Consider the following 20,044-nt stretch of genomic DNA (forward strand, 5'->3'; position numbering starts at 1 on the left):
GGATGCTGTTGAACGCTGAAAGAGGGCTACTGCGTTGTGCATTTCCCATTTTTTGCACCAAAAATGCATTGGGGTTGGCAGCACAGCCAATGAAAACTGTGGATGGTAGCTAACTAAGTTCTACTCAGAGTGGACCCATTCAAATTAATGGCTATGGCTAATTTAGATACATTAATTCCAGCAGGCCTATGTAGAATATAACTTAGTTGGATACAACCCTCTATTTCTAAATGAAATGAGCAAGCTTTTTCTAAGCCCATTTTTTTTCTGGAGCAGGCAAACTGATGAAGTGAACTTCATGGTTGAGGAGAGATTTGAACTCTGGTCTTGGTCTGACAGTCTTAGTTCTATGCTGCATTGGCTGTTATGATGAGGACAAGTACCTTGCAATGATAGGAAATGGAGAGCTGGTCTCCCTCTGGTCTGCTGGATGTTCACTATGTCCATAGCAAGAGTGACAAGGGTAGAACTGGGCTTGACTCTGCACCTGGTACGGGATTCTTCCTAAGTCAGGAGTAGTCAATATGGTGCTCTCCATGTGGTTGGACAACAGCTCACAGCAGCCCCTGCCAGCATGGGAAATGATCAGGGATTATGGAAGTTGTAGTCAAGAACGTATGGAGAACACTGTTACTCCTATGCTTTGGGTTACTCCAGTTCTATGTCACTTCAGGAAAGACCACTGTCCTCCTATATTTTTATGAAACTGCATGAGATAGATTTTTTTTAGCCTTGGCAAGCCATTCATCTGACTAAGAAAAGGCTTCTGAAAGCATAAGTTTTAATCATTTCCAAATTGACCTCACTTATTTTTCGGGAATTGAAATTAGCTTCCACCAGAAATAAATTTAGCTTCTTACTAGCATTTTTTAAAGTTATTATTAGCTCACTATAATTTTACCATAAATATATTATTATAAATAAAATTATTATGAAGTTGTAGGCTGATCAGGAAAGACTCTGAAAATTTATATTGATTTGAAAACATTCAATTATGATACAGATAAGTGGCTCTCTAGACTACTCTGAAGCCAGTGAGAGTGAGGCTACTTTAAATGTTTAGTATAATATAATCCAAATAGCTACAAACTACATTTAATGAAATTCTCCAGAATGGAAACAGCCTATTGACTCCTAAAGCTATTTCATAATAGGCTCTCACTATCCATACAACACTGCACCATAACAATGATTAAAATCCATCTGGGATTCATAAGCAGCTGTCCTCCGAGGCCAAGTCATCTGACCCAAGTAGAAAAATATATAACTCCTTCTAAAGAATAAGACCACTGTCAACCCATTGAGCAGAGGAAGTGCAGTTTCTAAGGAGTAAACTACACAGTGCTCAGTGGTACTTGCTGCTGAGAAAACCTGCTTGGATTGTACTGTGCATTTCAGAGTCAGAGGTGCGGAGCCACTGAAGGATTAAGTTATTTCCCCAAAAGAAATATGGGAATTTGTATTATTCAGATGTACAATAAATCCAAATGTTAGCTGATATCTTCCTTTCTGTAGCATATCTCCAGCCATGGGCCAGGTCTACAAACTTGCAGTGCACCAAACCAGAACTTATCCATCAATCATCTGTTGTGGCCTATCAGATACTTGACAAAACCACCATTTTTGAAGCCACAGCAAACTAAGCAGCTTTTTGAGCCTCCAGCAGCCCCAGTACATCCAAACTTCCCTTTGATTTGTGGTCCATAAGCAAGCAGACCTGTTCTACAGGAGAGTTTTAAGCTGCTTATGTTGTATTATTATTTTTAAAATTACTTTCTCCGTCTATCAGCTGTGCATAACAATAACAAACAATCTCACAACCACACCCCATACCAGAGAGGCCATTTGCACACAGTTTTGCACTGATAAATTTTCTAACCAAAGCTTTTCCCTGGGTTATTAGCTTTTAATGTGCCATGAACTTTGACATGGTGAAGGAGAGGACGGAATTGTTCAGGCATCCACCTTCACTCTGAAATGATGGTGGTTCCAGGCCTGGCAGATCAGGGTTTTGTTTTTGTTTTCTGAATCTGTTGACTGAATTGACCATTCTCACAGGAGAGAATGTAAAGATCCATGCAAGAATGTAATTGACATGGCAGGGCCAGCTTTTTCATTAGGCAGAGTAAGACAGCTGCCCCCCAAAAAACAGTTTTGGGTTTCCTGAAAGGATAGCAAATGGCCTCTTCCTTTATTTATTACTGTTAGATTTTTACTGCTAGGGAAATGGAGAGGCAGTTGTGTGATTTTCTGCACCAGGCACAGCTGTTTATGTACCTTGAGTTGTGGGGGTAGAACTGATGGGGCAATTCCACCTCAGGGAGCAAAATGTCTTAGACCAGACTTGTGGAATGCGGCAGTCGGCTTTAAGTACCTGAGTACCACTAATACAGTAGTAATCAATAAATACATGTACATATTTAAAAGATGGAATTCCTGAAAAGTGTCCCAGAGATATATCACGTGGAAATTTTCTTCTAAAGCAACTCTTCATATGCATTGACTGGGTCATACCTGGGGCTGCCATACATCTGGATTTTCCTGGACTTTACCGGTTTTCAAAGGCGGAATTGACGTCCAGGGGGGGATTTCCAAAAGATTGGATTGAAGTCAATTGAAAAAATGTGGTTTTGGGTGTGTGTTTTTTGGGGGGGACTCAATAATTTTGGGGGTGTCCTTGTTTTTACTTTTTGAAATATGTTATACCCCTTTAACTAAACATCTTTTCTAGAGCACAAATATACCAGTCTGTTGATCCATACTGCACTTCAAGATTGCCATATTCAATTTCTGTTGAAATACTGCCTTTTCCTTTGGTATTTGACAAGCTTTTTTATTCAGCCTTTGTCCCAGAGGCTTAGGTATTAAAACAGAATGGGCAATGCAATGTATGCATGTATGTCAACAGCAAGGAAGACTTACAGAGCTTTATAAATCATATGGACTGCTAGCAAAGTCTTGATTTTAAAAAGGGGGGAACCATGATTGTAGTTCTATGGAGCTTTTGTCATGTATCTCAGCTCAACATTATTTGTAGTTTGACTGTACAATGAACAAAGCTTGCTAGTGTGCAAGGAAGGTCACGTATACACTGAGACACAGCATTACTAAATGAGATAAGGTGTTTCTGCAAAACATTCACATTCATTTTTTTCAATTAGCTGTATTTTGCAAACTGGAAATGAGAAGCAGAGACCTATGAAATTTAATTGAAAGGACTCAATGCTATAGTCCATATGTAGCCTTTAGCTTACTTTTCTGCAGATGGTAACATGGGGGGAAATGGATGGCAGAAAGAGAGGAAATGGGGGAGAGGGAGAGAGAGGATGGGATAGGATGGGATAAAAAGTAAAAAGGGGTGGTGCCAACATCCTTTGGCTCTGCCTCCACCCATTTTGGGGTATAACCTCCTGATGTTGTGAATAAAACCTTAGATTTTCATAAAGCCAGCCCCAAACCATGTCATCTTCATGGGTTGTTGTTGTTGTTTTTAGTAAATCAATACTGTTATTATGATCTAAGCCAAAGGATCATGAACAGTACCAAAGAAAGCATCCCTAACTTGTCAAGTAAGTGATTTTGACAGCGTAGTGCCCCTTTTTGGGGGGGGGGGGAGAAACCAAACAAACACCATCCTTTCTTGAGAAATGCCAACATCAATTTATAAACTCATGTTCTCAATTGACACAATCCATTCTTGGTAATCTAATTGGTCATGTGTCACTCCCATCCCATTGGCTGTATCTCCCATGGGACTGATTCAGGAACCATTGTTCTCACTTACAACTGCTTTCATGTGCCTTCAATGACATCACCATACACACACACACACACACACATTTAATTGGCTACTTAATTGTCTTACCATCTATGATCCCTGCTTGACTGCAGTCAACTATGAGCTAATCCAGAAAAGGAAAAGAACAAACCAAAAGGAAAACATGTTGCGTAATAGCAGCCAGGACAAGTCAAACAGAATCAAAATAAAGAAGGTCTTTGTTTCATAACACCAAAACTGTGTTGTTGTTTTTAACTTGCAATTTGAAACTGGAAAACATAATTGCAGTTCAGCTTTTTGAGTTTCATCATTTCGTTTCATTTCATTTCATTTAATGTGCCTTTCCAGATTAAGCATGTTATTCTAAATCCTTAAAGTCACTATAAAGGACCATTACTCCACCACTGCTAATTAGCAGGATTCTAGGAAACTTTTTTTTTTTACAGTTTAAACCAAACCTTACCTGGCCTTTCCTACTAATTCCTTATCAGCATTCTGTACATCCCAGGGCTGAGCTCATATTGATTTGTTCTACTTAAAGGAACCATGCCAATCAAATGTCCCAAAAGAATATGGTCGGTGTGTGTGTGTGTGTGGTGAAGAAAACCTAGTAAAATGAGAAAACTTTAATACAGGGCAAGAGAAATAGCCTCAGCATTTTAATCTCTCCTGTACAGTGGTATAATATCAGAGTGGTATAATACCTTAGCATTAAATGATAGATCTTTGTTAGGAAAACACCTACTCCCTGAAAGAGTGCTTGCAATACAATGTGCTGAAATTCTGCCTCTTTTCAGTGGTGGATCTTGGAGTCTCAAATTTCAGCAGTATCCCGTGTGATGCCAAAATTCAGTGCCCCCACATCTCATGCCATATTCTAAATAATAATTATGGTTTCCCCCTGCAGCACTTCTAAGGCTTCATGCCTAGTGCCGCCAAACTGGTTGCATTCCCTGCATCTGCCTCTGCTCCTTTAGACTTGCCAGCTGGCCCTGGAGATCCTGCCTGTACCTTGGAAGAATTTGACATATTTGTTATGGCTGTCTCACCAGTTCCTTCTCAAACCTTCTTTCCTACCTTCCGTGAACCCTCTTTTGCCAAGATAATCTCCTGGGTGAAACACTGCATTGTTGTAGTCATAGAATGGGAGACAAAGTGGCTTTGGCTACTTCTGACAATTAAGACGTGAATCTCCTGGTTAACATCTTGTACACCTTCCCAATTCAGAAGTCAATGAGAGATGTGTGAGCAACCTCTGCTTCAAAACTGGACACCCCCCTCGCACTCTGCCCTTTCATGCACCTACGGCCAAGGCTCAGCCCTGAGTGATTGGCTTATCTTGACAGGTAGGAACCCTAGGCTCAAATCAGGGGCCCTATAGATTCACCCACTGAGGGTTTTTTGGGGGGAGGGCAGCTTATTCAGACCTATTTCTGCTTCTATGACAAAACTATAGAACCTGAAATGTCATCGGGAGGCAATTGCAGATATGGTTCCAATAAGGCCAGGAACTCATCAGGTTTCATTCACAATGGTCTTATATGTTGCTATACCTTGGGGATTATGGGGGCTGTAATTCCCTTGACCCTTGGATGCTTCTGATATACTGCACATGCTTAGCAATATCCAAAACAACTGAGAAACCTAAGGACTTACATAAGAACATTGGAACAGCCCTGCTGGATGAGGCCAATGACAAAGCTGAAAATAGGCATTCATAGCTACAGAGGTCACCTGAGCCTCAAGTGACAAGGTTGGCACAAAGAGTACCTCCAAACAATGTACCTGCTCCTTCAGAATGAGTGCAACCCCATCCTTATCTTCTCAGTACAAGAGCCACCCACCCACAAGGAATCTGCCTTCCCAGGGTTCAGACACAGCAAATCATTTCACATCAGATGCATTGTTCACGCACAGCAGCCACATCTTAGGCCTTCATTAAACTTCACCTTGCACTCATCCTGGCCAGATAGGACCCTGATGCCCCACCTCTGATAAGGAATGCAAAGCGTTGGAGGCACATGCTTCAGCCATGCTTCCAGGCCCCATCACATTCCCAAATACATCACTGTGAATTCAATAGAACTGATTCAGAATGGGTTCAGTTTTAACCTGAATTAATTTAGGGCATCCAATGTAAGATGCTCTCCAAGGTAACTGGAATAAATACCCCCATTCCAAATCAGATAGTGGGCAGCAGCCTACTGTTAGCTGTAATCTATTGATAAAACGCCAGAAATCTTTATACAAAAATGTTCTCCCTTTGTAGAAGCTTTTATTCTTTTGCATGAAAGTCGGGTGTTCCAGGAACTTGGACTCATATGTATGCCCTTCACGTTGTGTTTTTAAATAAAGTTCTTCAGAGTGACACGGTTGTACAGTGTGGAGTTTTGCCAGATGAAGCTTCATTGATCTTTTAGTCAACCTCTGTTTATTCAGCACCTGATATTCTGGACAGTTGTGAAGGAGAATAGAAAGAGCCATAAGCAGGGAAGTGGATTTATTTGTAGAACTGTCCTAACGGAGAAGTCTCAAGGGACACCAGAGTAAGAGATGAGTTTCCGACAGCAGGAGCAAAAATGGCTAAACCGTTTCCAGAAATCTCCTCTGTGGACTCAAATGAATTTCTCAGTTTTCAAAAGGAGTATCTGATAGGCGTGTACACTGGTCACGACAATCCGATCTGTATCTCTAACTTTGGAAAGTGGCCAAGTCCTAAGGGTCAGATAGGGATGTCTGGAGAACTGCATTTGGCCCCTGAGTGTGATATTCCCAACCCCTGCAAAAGGGAGATTGTACATAGGGCCAGCCTACTCTTACTCAATACCATTACACTGCCACATTCTGACTCATAGAATGTAGCATTGTAGAATTGAAAGGTACCCCCAAAGGTACCTCATCTAATCCCCTGCAATGCAGGAATCACAACTAAAGAATCCCTGTCAGATAGCCATCCTACCTCTGCTTAAAAACCTCCCATCAAACATAGTCCATCACCTTCCAAGGTAGTCCATTCCACTGCTGAACAGTTCAGCAGACTCTATGGCAGAATTCCCAGGGCAACCAGAATCTCCCCCATTCCATTGGAGCAAAAGATTCCTGGAGTGGATCAGGGCCCTTTACTTGAAGAGGCACCTTTTAATAAAAGTGGAGCTTACAATTGAGACAGACCTGATATTCCTATATAAGGCTGCCTATTGCTCAAGAGTTCTTTTCAACAGAGGACAGCCCAGGGCTTCAAATGTCCCTGGTATAGCATATCACTGGAGAAGTGTGGAAAGTTAAAAAGGCAGCCCTTGGGATCATAGTAGGAAATCAAGATGGCTGCTCCCTAGTCACTCAGTGCTAAGTGTTATAAAAAATAAAAAGGGGAATTGGTAGTGGGCACTTTTAGGGTGTGATACATCATTTTAATTATATTGCAGAAGCATGGCTTTAAAAAACACACACTGTGTTTCTTAATTTGAATATCATATCTGCTTGAAGATGCACAAAGGCCCTCCCCTGTAGAATTTTCTTGTGAACAGGTCAGACCCAAGGGTCTTGTGTTTTCAGCTGGATCCTATTCCCTTGAAAGGAAGTTGGTTAAACAGGGATGGCAAGAATGTATGGTGTTTAAGCAACATCCCTTTGCACGCCATCTCCATTCCTAGCAGGAAGTGGCTGCCAAGCTGCCCTCAAGCATAGCGCTGGAGCTGTGGTCTGTCAAACACAGCAGGCTCAGCATATTATGTCTCTAGTGGGCTGTGGTCCGAAGCAGATGATTAATCTGTCAGGTCTTACTGGAATGCTTAGGAAACCTGGCTGGCAAAGGCAGGAAGAAAGGTCAAAGCGTAAATTACACTTGCAGTGGGTTTAAAGCAGCCCTGTATATTAACCAAGCTATTCCCAAGTGAACACCTCCCTGCTTCCCTTGCACTTAACACTTTCCCTCTAATTTGATCACAGAAAAGACTCTAACGGAGATGCAGCTTATTATTATGACTCAGCCTTTCTTTACTGTGCTTGTTTTTTTGGCCTAGAGGATAGATAAATAGATCGGCAGATGATGGATAGAATCCAGACAGTGTTAAGCATGTTTAAGTTCTACTGATTTCATTTAGAAATTTAAGTAGGTGGTGAAATTTTACCCCAAAGTATGAATGAGATTACTGAAACATCCAGTCCAATATTGTCTATCCTGAGTGGCAGAAAATCTCCTGGATTTGTGACACTGGTCTTTCCCAGGGGTGCTGCCCGATCCTTTGAGCTAGAGCTTGAACTTGGAACCTTCTGCTTGTGAATTATGTGTTTTGCATGTGAGCCACAACCAAGGGATGGAGGAAGAATCTCAAGAGCCACAATTCTGAAGTGGAGCACTTCAACCAGTTTGTCCAGACCAGGGATGGAGGAGAAATTTGATACAGGTCTCATTTAAACCCAAATCTCTCAAACGCACACTTTCGAAAATAATACGCAAAACAAAATTGGCACTTATCCAAATTTTACAAAGAATTTCGCAAACCAAACACTGTTTACAAAAATGCATATGTTAGGGGACAGAGTCGTGGTGTGACCTTGGCGCTAAGCTTCATTCTGAATGGTGCTCACCACAAATGTATAATTCCCAGAATGCTTTGCCATGTCATCTCATTACTATTTTCCAGAAAGACTTCAGGACTTAAAAAAGTTTGCTGTACTTGCTGTTCTTGACACACACAAAAAGACGCAGTACCCACCAAGTGCTGCATTTTCTAGTGAAATTTCACTGCAGGTTCTCAGACCTACTGTGTTTAAAACAGTCAAACAGAAATTACCATAATTTCAAGGCAAGGGGAGGGAGATAAAAACACTGATGACATTTTTTAAAATATATATATATGAAAGAACACGAAATGGTAAGAACAGTTTTGACTCAGCCTCATATTAATACGCAACCTTACAAGACGGCGCTTCCTAGCACTTACTTTACAGGTTCTAATTACATTTCCATCTAAACTTCTCCTGAAAAGAATATCTCCTGTGTATCCGACTGTGGGATTTGCAATGCTAATGAAGTCAACACCTGGCACAGTGCACAGCTGACACGACTCCCATCTTCTCTCCCCACCCCACATATTTTTGTCGTCTTCTTTTGGCAGATTTCAAATCTGTTGCTGTTTCATCTTAGTCTAAAACAGGAGCGGGGAACTGCAGGGCTGAAGGCCAAATGTAGCACCCCTGGCTTCTCTTACATGGCCTTCAGGATTCTCCCAAGGCCATGCACCTGCCCAAGTAACACCCCTCTCCCGTCCTGCTTTCCTTGTGGCTTTTTGCACAGCTGTAATGTGTCATTGAACTCTGATAATGCCTCTTTCTCACTTGGAAGGGGGACAGAGGGGGGTATTTCTGAGATGATTTGACGCATGTTAGAGCACATAACTGTGCCTACTGAATTGTCATGAAAGCAGCAAGGGGGGCATCCTTGAGTAACCACCCAGCAGAGCTCTTCAAAGTGATCAATAAGCTGTTGGCACCTATATTGGTTGGATAGGGTCTGGGACAGCTCAGAGAACCTCTCTGAATTGCTTACTGGGCACTTTCGAGACAAAACTGTTCGTCTCCATTGTGAACTAGTTCAAGCAGCTCCGAGTGAGCTTTGTCCTTTATGGGATCAGAATCCATTTTTGCAGTCTAATGGCATGGGGCAAGGTGCTTGCAAGTATATGCCCAACAGCATGCTCTGTTGACCCTTGCCCTTCATGCCTGATAAAGGCTAGCTGGGGATATGACTGTGTGTGTTCAAAGTGTGGTGAAGGTGGTGGTGCCTGCCCCCTTGATATTGCAGCCACTCTTGGGGGGCACCCTGGACCCAACAGAATTTAAGAAGTACTGCCCAGTTGAATTTATTCCACTTTGGGGCAAGATGCTTGACAAGGTCGTAATGGGGTGCCTACAGGATTTAGCACTAAAGAGTGGGTTTTCTGGGGGAAGGCAAAACTGCTCAGATCAGACCTGTGCCTAGAAAGCACAAGACAAGCAGAAAATTGCTCAGACAATTGGAAATGTGGAAGAGCCCTCACATCTAGAGACAGTTTCACAAGGTCTGGTCAATGGTCAAAGATGATGGGAGTTATATTCCAACAACAGCTAGAGGGTCACAAATTTCCCAACCCTACTTTATAGTCCTTCTTGATCAAAGCTATCCAATGGCCAATCTCTGGGTGGGCAGAACAGCTCTAAAATTATATGGATTATAATTTAATCATGATGGGTGACATGAATGGAGTAGTTTCAACAAATATGGACAAAGCACAAAGACAGGTAATCACAAAAGACGGAAGACTACCAAAAACTTTTTTTGAAATGACTGACAATATGGACTTGATTGACATTTGGAGAACAAAACACCCATTAGAAAGAGAGGGAACCTTCTTTTCTGAAGTCAAAATGACATGGACTCGGATTGACCAAATTTGGGTGACTAGCAACATGGCGTCGAACATAAAGAAAGTGGAAATCTGCCCAAAAACCTTCTCCGACCATAACGCAGTAAAGATGGTGATGAAGCAAACAACAACTGGCTCCTTCAGATGGAGAATGAATGACACCTTATTTAGAGACGAGGAGATTTGCAAGAAGGCCCAAAAAACTTTGAAAGATTATTTTGAAATCAACTTAAGGACTAAAGTAGAAAAAAGAATAGTATGGGACGCAAGTAAAGCCGTGATGAGAGGGTTTTTGATACAACAAAATTCATTAAAGAAAAGAAAGCAAAATGAGAGGAAAGAGAAAATCTTGGAAAAGATAAAAGAAGGGGAAAGGAAACTAAGATTGAAGCCAAAATCGCAAGAGATTTTAAGAGAAATTAAATTGTATCAAACACAATATATGGAACTGATGAATCAAGAAATAGAATGGAAAATTAAACAAATGAGACAAAAGACTTTTGAATCTGCAGATAAATGTGGCAAGTTATTGGCTTGGCAAATAAAGAAGAGACAAAAACTCAACACGGTAACAAACTTAGAAGTGGAAGGAAAGAACATATGTAACCCAGTGGAAATTAGGAACTGTTTTCAGAGCTACTTTAGACAACTGTATACACAAGGGCCGCAGAAAGAAATGGACATACAACAATTCCTCGAGAAAAATGGGCTGAAAAAGATTTCGCAGGAAAGTAAGACAATTTTGAACCAGGAGATATCAGCACAGGAAATAGAAGATGCCATTCAAAGCATGACGTTGGGCAAATCACCTGGACCTGATGGACTGACTTCCAAATACTACAAAGTTTTGAAGGAAGGGTTGATACAACCTTTGAAGGAAGTCTGCAACGAGATCATGGAGGGGAGGAAGGCACCCGATACGTGGAGGGAGGCCTACATTACACTTATACCAAAGACAGAGACTGAAAAGACCCAACTTAAGAACTACCGACCCATCTCGCTACTAAATGTGGATTACAAAATCTTTGCTGATATTTTAGCAAAGAGACTGAAAAGAGTTTTGATGGAGGAGATTCATGGGGACCAAGCGGGCTTTCTCCCGAAAAGGCATTTGTCGGACAACGTAAGGAATATAATTGACATTTTGGAGAAGCTGGAAGTGAATATAAATACCAAGGCTGTTTTGATATTTGTGGACGCTGAGAAAGCCTTTGACAATATATCTTGGAGTTTCATGTTGAAGAACCTCCGGGGGATGGGGGTAGGCCAAGGGTTTGAAAATGGTATAGGTGCAATATACTCTGAACAGAAAGCAAAATTAATTGTAAATAATGTGGTTACAGAAGGGTTCAAGATTGAAAAAGGGACACGTCAGGGGTGTCCTATCTCCCCACTACTTTTTATATCGGTCCTGGAGGTTTTGCTTAATATGATCAGGAGGGACCAGCTGGTTAAAGGGATCCAGGTCGGAGCTAAACAATACAAATTGAGAGCATTTGCAGATGACCTAGTACTTACATTACAAGAGCCAGAAGCTAGTACGAAAAGAGTTTTGGAAATAATTCAAGAGTTTGGTCAAATGGCAGGATTTAAATTGAATAAGTTAAAGACTAAGGTATTGGAGAAAAATCTAACACAGGTTGAAAAAGAAAGGTTTCAGAATGAGACGGGGTTGACTGTGGTTAAAAAAGTGAAATACCTGGGTATAAATATGACAGCTAAGAATGTGAACCTATTTAAAGACAATTATGAAAAAACTTGGACAGAAGTGAAAAAAGATTTGGAGATTTGGTCAAACTTGAAGCTTTCCTTGTTAGGTCGAATTGCAGTTATAAAAATGAATGTATTGCCAAGAATGTTGTTCTTGTTCCAAGCATTACAAATAATGGATAAAATGGACTGTTTCAAGAAGTGGCAGAAAGACATATCTAAATTTGTCTGGCAGGGCAAGAAGCCCAGAATTAAATTTAAGATATTAACGGATTCAAAGGAAAGAGGGGGGTTTGCCCTGCCAGACTTTAAACTGTACTATGAAGCGGCAGCTTTCTGCTGGCTAAAAGATTGGCTGCTTCTTGAAAACACAGACATTTTGGATTTGGAAGGTTTTAACAATATTTTTGGGTGGCATGCATATTTGTGGTATGACAAGGTTAAAGCACATAAAAGTTTTAAAAACCATATTGTCAGAAAAGCATTACTAAATGTCTGGGTCAGATATAAAGATTTGCTGGAAAACAAAACCCCAAGGTGGCTGTCGCCAATGGAAGCGAAGGCAGTTAAAAAGTTAAATATGGAGTCGAAATGGCCAAGATATTGGGAAATTCTGGAAAAGGAAGGGGACAAACTGAGATTGCAGAGTTTTGAGAAATTAAAAGAGACGGTGAGAGATTGGTTGCACTATCACCAAATAAATGAAGTGTTTAAAATGGACAGTAGAATTGGCTTCCAGGTGGAAAAATCAAAATTGGAGACTGAATTGTTAGAATCCAGTACTAAGAATTTGTCAAAAATGTACAATTTGCTGCTGAAATGGAATACACAAGATGAAACGGTTAAATCAACTATGATTAAATGGGCTCAGGACATTGGTCATAATATTTTGTTTGCTGACTGGGAAAAGTTGTGGACCACCGGGATGAAATTCACGGCATGTAATGCCTTAAGAGAAAATATTATGAAAATGATTTATAGGTGGTACATAACCCCAGTCAAGCTTGCAAAGATTTACCATTTGCCTGATAATAAATGTTGGAAATGTAAAGAAAAGGAAGGTACATTTTTTCACCTTTGGTGGACGTGCCCGAAGATTAAGGCATTCTGGGAAATGATCTATAATGAACTCAAAAAGGTATTTAAATATACCTTCACTAAGAAACCAGAGGCTTTTCTCTTGGGCATTGTCGGCCAAGGGGTGTTAAAGACGGATATAACTTTCTTTATGTATGCTACAACAGCAGCTAGAATACTCATTGCAAAGTACTGGAAGACACAGGATCTACCCACACTGGAAGAATGGCAGATGAAGGTGATGGACTACATGGGCTTGGCAGAAATGACGAGCAGAATCCGAAATCAGGGAAGAGAAGCAGCGGAAGAAGAATGGAAAAAGTTTAAGGACTATTTAAAGAAATACTACAAAATTAATGAAAGTTAGAATGATGTTGGACTGGAAAGTAAATGGTTACTATTAGCAATGGTTAAGACAAGGAGAATAAGGAAGATTAGCTTAAATTTGAAGTAAAATAAGGGAAGATTTGCTGAGTAATTGATTAGAATTTGGAATACAGAAAAGGGAGGCATGAGGAAGTCGAGGAAGAAAGGTTTAAGAAATTAGGATATGAAATGGTACTTGTCTTTTTTTTGTTTTTTTTTGTTATTGTTTGTTTATGTATTTGTCGTTGTTATGTATTGATTGTTTGTGTGGCTATAAAAATTGTTTAATAAAAATATTAAAATAAATAAATAAATAAAATCTTATTGCCCCAGACCCATGGGTTTCCAGTTCAAGCGCCATTTGGAGGACAATTTCAATTCACATTTCATAGAATCATAGGGTTGGAAGGGACCCTAATGGTCATCTAGTCCAACCCCCTGCAATGCAAGGATCTCAAAACGCCGTTCCCCATCGAATTTGAAACCATAGTGGACCCTGCTTAGCTTTGCAACTGTGCTAGCAGTTTTATTGCCGCACCACTTAATTCCCACTTTCCAAAGCGATATATGAATCGACACACAGCCAGCTTTCAACATTTTTACTTCTCTGAATTATTTTGAAATGCAGTTTGCCTGCCAAGGGATGTGCACAAAGATGCACATGCAAAGGCGAAATGTGAATACAAATGCATGAATTAGCGAAAATAACATGTAAAAATGCATTGTATTAGGGAACTTGCTTTGCAAAAATGTTAGAAAAATTGAATGCATTTTTATGAAGTATTTTTTTTGTAAAGGAAGGAAGGAAGGAAGGAAGGAAGGAAGGAAGGAAGGAAAAAAAGAACTTGCAAACTGATATGGAAATGTGGGGAACTGAAGACTGAAAAAATGAGAGAAACAAAAACTGATATAGTCACCTTCTCACAGTGTTAGATCACGATCATACAAATTTCAGGCTTCCCCCTGCCTTCTAACACATTTAAGAATTGGGTCCAAAGTCTTCCAGGTACAGCCATTTATGTCACAGGAGGGTGTGGCTCTTCTGAAATTAGCCACAGGTCCATTGCCTGAAATATACTATTTGGAACTAGATTATTCAAGCCAAATAACATCAGAAAGCAAAGTCAAGATCTATTTTAGACCTGAAGTATTGGAAGAGAGTGAGTCATAAATGTTGGGGAAATGCATGAGATAATAATTGTAAATTGTTTAGATATATCATGGTTGGTGGGCAGAAACATCAAAACAAGACGTATTGTCACAAACGTGTTATTAAGAATGTGGGGGAGAACCTAGAATTTTCTTTAAGAGCCATTAGAAAATCTCCAACAATGCTGAAGCTGGGGATTTTGAAATACCACCATCCATCTTTCCTAATTATTTGCTCTCTTTGCATGTCACTTTCCCCATCTGTTAGTATTTCACTTCTAAGCATAAAAAAATATTCTCTACATGTTATGTATGCAAAACTGAGAATATGATTTAGATCTCCCAGAAAACTGTTAAGGAATTTCCCTACCTCCATTTTATTTTATTTTTTTAGGAGGGGGGCACTTCTTTCTCAAACACCTTTTTGGATTCCAAGAGTAGAACAATGAATTTTATAAGCTCAAAGGCTCTCATTGGGGTGTATGGGAAGCTAGGGGAGGGGTAGTACCTCTGGTGGGGGACATGTCAGGCCCCTTCTGGGGTAGTAATAATAATAATTTATTATTTATACCCTGCCCATCTGGCTGGGCTTCCCCAGCCACTCTGGGCAGCTTCCAACAAAATATTAAAATACAGTAATGCATCAAACATTAAAAGCTTCCCTAAACAGGGCTGCCTTCAGATGTCTTCATCTAGTTCATCCAACTTTTTTCCCACCCTGTATTCAGCTCTCACCTGTGGCTTCTAGAGGCTGTCAGCATGCGACAGCGACCACACCCCAGGAATGGTTTGGACTACACCAGGTGAGAGTAGCAGATTGTGGTGTTTGCCCATTCTTTTGAAAATGTCTGTACAGGGGAAAAGAAAGAGTTAATAGGTAGACCAATAGAAAAGCCAGAGGCGGAGCCTACCTGTTTATAAAAGGGCTTAGCCCGAGGGTTGGTTGGTTTGGAAAAGGCAGTTGGGAAAGCAGTTGGCAGACAGATGGAAATAGAGAGACAGCTAGTGCAGTTGGTTCTTGTGTGAGGGGAGGTAGAAGAGTTAGAGACAGAATAAAATAAGACTAAGAGGGTAAAGGGTAACAGTGTTTCGAATGCATTAAAGTTTATTTGTGTTTGCAGTAAACTACAATCTTCATTGTTAACTTAAGAACCTGACCGAGACTAACTGGGGAGCACCTGGTTGGTGGCAGCAGATTGGTGGTGTATGGGTCAATAGTCCGTACGACTCCGTATGGGGGCTCCGTACGAACGCCACATAGATGAATCTCAATCCTTCAGCGAAGACAGGCTCCAGTGGATTGAGCAGACAGACCAACATTGGATCCAGTGCTCAAGAAGGCAGTTTCTGCATGTGCTGTAGGAAGAAGTGATGGGCAGATGGGGATCATCAACCTGGGAAGAAAAAATATCCTGCCTTGCAAGACATCTTGGGGAGAAGAAAAAGCCAAGGAGTAAACCCTACACAAATGCAGAGTTGAGTCCCCAAGACAGTGGAATGGTGTTGTGGTGCTCATCTTGCTCTTCAGGCCAAGGGAGCCAGCATTCGTCCACAGACAGCTTTCCAGGTCATGTGGCTAGCATGACTAAACCGCTTCTAGTGCAATGGAGCCAGAGCGCATGGAAATGCTGTTTACCTTCCCGCCGCAGTGGTATCTATTTATCTACTTGCACTAGTGTGCTTTCGAACTGCTAGGTTGTCACAAGCTGGGACAGAGCAACGGGAGCTCACCCCGTCATGGCAATTTGAACTGCCGACCTTCTGATTGGCAAGCTCAAAGGGCTCAGTGGTTTAGACCACAGCGCCACCCTGCATGCCTCCTTCTGGCAACTCCTGCAGCCAAGCTGGTGCCAAACGTAATGCTCTGCTTTCCCTTGCAGCACAAATCAGCCAGGCTGAGGGAGAGGTCTGGGCAGCCTAAAAGTTCCATACACACTGCCCAGCCTTGTGCCCACTGCAAACGCAACTGTTTGACTTCACCTCCAGAAATGCACTCCATTGTCTCTTAAGCCAGACAGATGCCAACAACAAAGCTCTCACCTTGATTGTTTCATGAAAAACATTGTTTTATCTTTTTGACCATGTTATGTTATTCCTTTGTGTCAAAGATAAAGGAAAGCTAGGGATTTAGTATATGAATAATTTTCTTTCTTTCTTTTTAAACTTCCTTTCCTTTACCCACAGGTTTCAGTGAGAGTCCTGCTGCTTTTATTTTTCCCCCACATTTGATTAAGAAATAAATATGATGTGCTGCCTTTTGTAGTTGAGTGAAGAGCTTTTGAAATGTGGAACCTTGCTGATGCTTAAGGAAATGAAAGTTGTGTAAGGATCGTAAGAGAGGTTTGATTTCAAAACGTAATGAGAGAAGAAAAGCACCTTGCAGGTTGAACTGACAGATGAATTAGCTCTTTAGGAGTCTCATTTTGAAGGTTTGATCAAAGTGATTTGGACCACAAAGTTATGCAGTATGCTGGCTGTCGAGGCAAGTGCAGCGATCCATGCAAGCAGAGGCTTCCCTGCTCTCTTCAGTGTTGCGAAATGAGTTGGGAATACTTTCTGGTTGCTAGAGGGATGTTTTCAAATTTCCTCTCCAAAATTTCCCCCCAGATTTTGAGGCTCCAAATTACCTAGTCTTGTTTTCAAATTGGAATGGATGCATTATTTATTAATTATGTTTCTTACACACATTTGGGACGCGGGTGGCACTGTGGGTTAAACCACAGAGCCTAAGACCTGCCTATCAGAAGGTTAGCGGTTCGAATCCCCATGACGGGGTGAGCTCCCGTTGCTCAGTTCCTGCTCCTGCCAACCTAGCAGTTCGGAAGCACACCAGTTCAAGTACATAGATAGATACTGCTGCGCCAGGAAGGTAAACGGCGTTTCTGTGCACTTTGGTTTCCATCACAGTGTTCTGTTGTGCCAGAAGCGGTTTAGGCATGCTGGCCACATGACCCAGAAAGCTGTCTGTGGACAAATGGTGGCTCTCTTGGCCTGGAACGAGATGGACGCCGCAACCCCATTACTGGACTTAACTGTCCAGGGGTCCTTTACCTTTACCTAATTCAGAACTAGAAATGGTTTTAAACAAACAATGACTTTACACGAGGGAAATAATAATTTTTCTTTGAAAATAGGAGCCAAGCAACACCTCCAAAATGCTGTTAATTAGGCACAGCAGCAGCAACAAGAGCAACCAGCCACAACAGCCAGCATAAAACACTGCCACAGCAGCAACCATCACCAACTACAACACATCTTCATGTCAGATCTATTTTGGCCCTTATTTGGAATGAATTTGCATATCATGTTTAACCTTGGACTTGACACAATTCAACTTTGGACATATGAAATTCAGGAAAAGAGACAGAGAAGTTGGACTATCTGATCGAACTGGAGCCAAACCTAAGTCTTAAGCCTGTTGGGATTTGTCTGGTTCTTTACTGGGAGGAAAATGTGAATAAAGGTTATATTGTAGTAGAAGGGAAAAATCTTGAGCTGTTTTTACTTAAAATGTGTACATTTAGCAAGACAAGGCAGACATATAAACAGTGTGTTCCTGCATCCTAAATGTCTAGACAGTGCAGAAAATGTTAATAATTGGAGAAATGTTTTAATGGGCCTTTTCCCTCCTAAGGAGAACATAACATGTCAGGGTTGAAAGTGCCAGCATTGCAACTATCGTATTACTTGAACTTGATGCAAGTGATTTCCTATCCAAGTCTCGAAATATAAGTCCTGAAGTTATAAGGGAATAAGCTTCCAAAAATCTCTCAAGTTATGGTTACCAAGACCTCTGAGTTAAACAACTGAGAGGTGTGAAATCCATGCATCCTTTTAGTTTTGCACTGTTTTTCTACACGACATACATTTTAAAATACAGTGGTACCTCGGGTTACAAACTTAATTCTTTCCAGAGGTCCGTTCTTAACCCGAAACTGTTCTTAACCTGAGGTGCGCTTTCGCTAATGGGGTCTCCTGCTGCCACCGCACCACCAGCGTGTGATTTCCATTCTCATCCTGGTTCAAAGTTCGCAAACCGGAGCAACTACTTCCGGGTTAGCAGAGTTTGTAACCCGAAGCGTTTGTAACCCGAGGTACCACTGTAGTCACTTTTTTGCATTTCGTACCAAGCTGCCTTTACAACAGGGGTGGGAAACCTTGCATTCCAAGGGTTGCATTCCTTCACTGGGAACTTTATGGGAGCCGTATGGCCAAAAAGTAGGTAGAGGAATGGAAGTGACTTACCTTTTCCCAGTTGGATACATTTATTATTTTAAAGCTGAACAAAAGTATACTTAGTTTTTCATTTATGATATGAAATCTTTGTTCCTTTTAATTTGACCAGAGATTGAACATTAAACCCATTACTGCATTGCAGCAAGATTACCAAGCTGCTGCTTGATAGCCCAGAGAACCTAAACTCATTACAGTTTTCCTTAGCTTACATATTGTTAGGGACTTTCGTTATACATACCAGGATACCTTATCCTTGGGGTCCCTTCCAACTCAACAATACTGTGATTCTGTGAACATGAAGAGACGTGCTCATAAAATCCAGTCTTTGCCTCAGCAATCAAGCTATCTGGAAATTTCCACTTTCTTTGTCTAATTGGTTGGTTTCAGGTACATATTCCAAAAAACAAAATATGTCCCAGAGGGAGGGTTGCATGAAGCATTTCCTTATTTCACCCTTCTGAAGTACATTCCAAGAGAACTTACCTCAGAGGATGAATTCCCCTGTTCTATCTCTTCCAGCCCAACAAGCCCTACCTCTCTTGGGGTATGTGTGAAAAGCAACCTTTCCAGCTCTACCCCAAATCTCAAATGGCACTTTGGCTCCCAAGTCCCAAGACTGCATACTACCTTTCAATTCCCTGATGTTCCCTTCAAGCTATGTGATCCTCCTTCTACCTTTAAGTTACCTCTCCATGTCTCCTTTTATATGACAGCCTTAGGAATGTAGAAGTGAATATTCTATTGGCTGCATTGCTCTTTCTGAACCATATCTTTGCTTTGTTTACTTTCGGCACAACTGAGGTGCATCTTGTCACTCAGTTCTTTTTTGACGCATTTGCCAAAGGGACTAAGTTGAAGCCATTGGTTGACTGCTCTCCTGTTGCTCCAGCCACATCAGGTCAGGGCCACCCTACCATTAGGCAAAGTGAAGCAACCACCTCAGATAGCAGATGCTGGTGAAGAGTGAAAACAGACTCCTAGCTGTTCTCCCTAAGTACCAGGGCTATTCGCCTCTGTTGGAGATCATAGTCATGCATGCAAAGAACTACTGAAATAACAACTAAATATGGGGAACATATAGGTCAAACTGAATATATTATGATGCTCACTTATGAAATGAGTCGAGTTGCAGCCATCCTGTCCCTTGGCATCATGGATAATGGCCACTGATGGTAGGTCTATTAATGACTGCTGAAGTCAACTGAAAAGACTCCTGTGATTTAATTTGACATTTTGAGCAGCCCATTAATGTTCAGAAAGGTCAAGACCAACCTGGTGTCTCTCCGTCCCTTGGTTGTACTTGTCTTCCATTGTATGAAAC

The 20,044-nt window shown here is 41.2% G+C and overlaps 1 long non-coding RNA gene across 1 annotated transcript in view; it reads right to left on the minus strand.

Annotated features, from left to right (window-relative positions):
- LOC128419224 (uncharacterized) overlaps window positions 1-15,436 on the minus strand; it is a 42,160-nt gene extending 26,724 nt beyond the window's left edge. Inside the window, exons 1-2 of the long non-coding RNA XR_008331818.1 lie at window positions 15,399-15,436; window positions 384-566 (exon numbers count right to left, since the gene is read on the minus strand). This is a non-coding gene — a long non-coding RNA (uncharacterized LOC128419224). The remainder of the gene's footprint in view (window positions 1-383; window positions 567-15,398) is intronic.
- Between the last annotated feature and the right edge of the window lie 4,608 nt (window positions 15,437-20,044).

The sequence above is a fragment of the Podarcis raffonei genome, chromosome 8, assembly GCF_027172205.1.
Source record: "Podarcis raffonei isolate rPodRaf1 chromosome 8, rPodRaf1.pri, whole genome shotgun sequence".
NCBI lineage: Eukaryota > Metazoa > Chordata > Lepidosauria > Squamata > Lacertidae > Podarcis > Podarcis raffonei.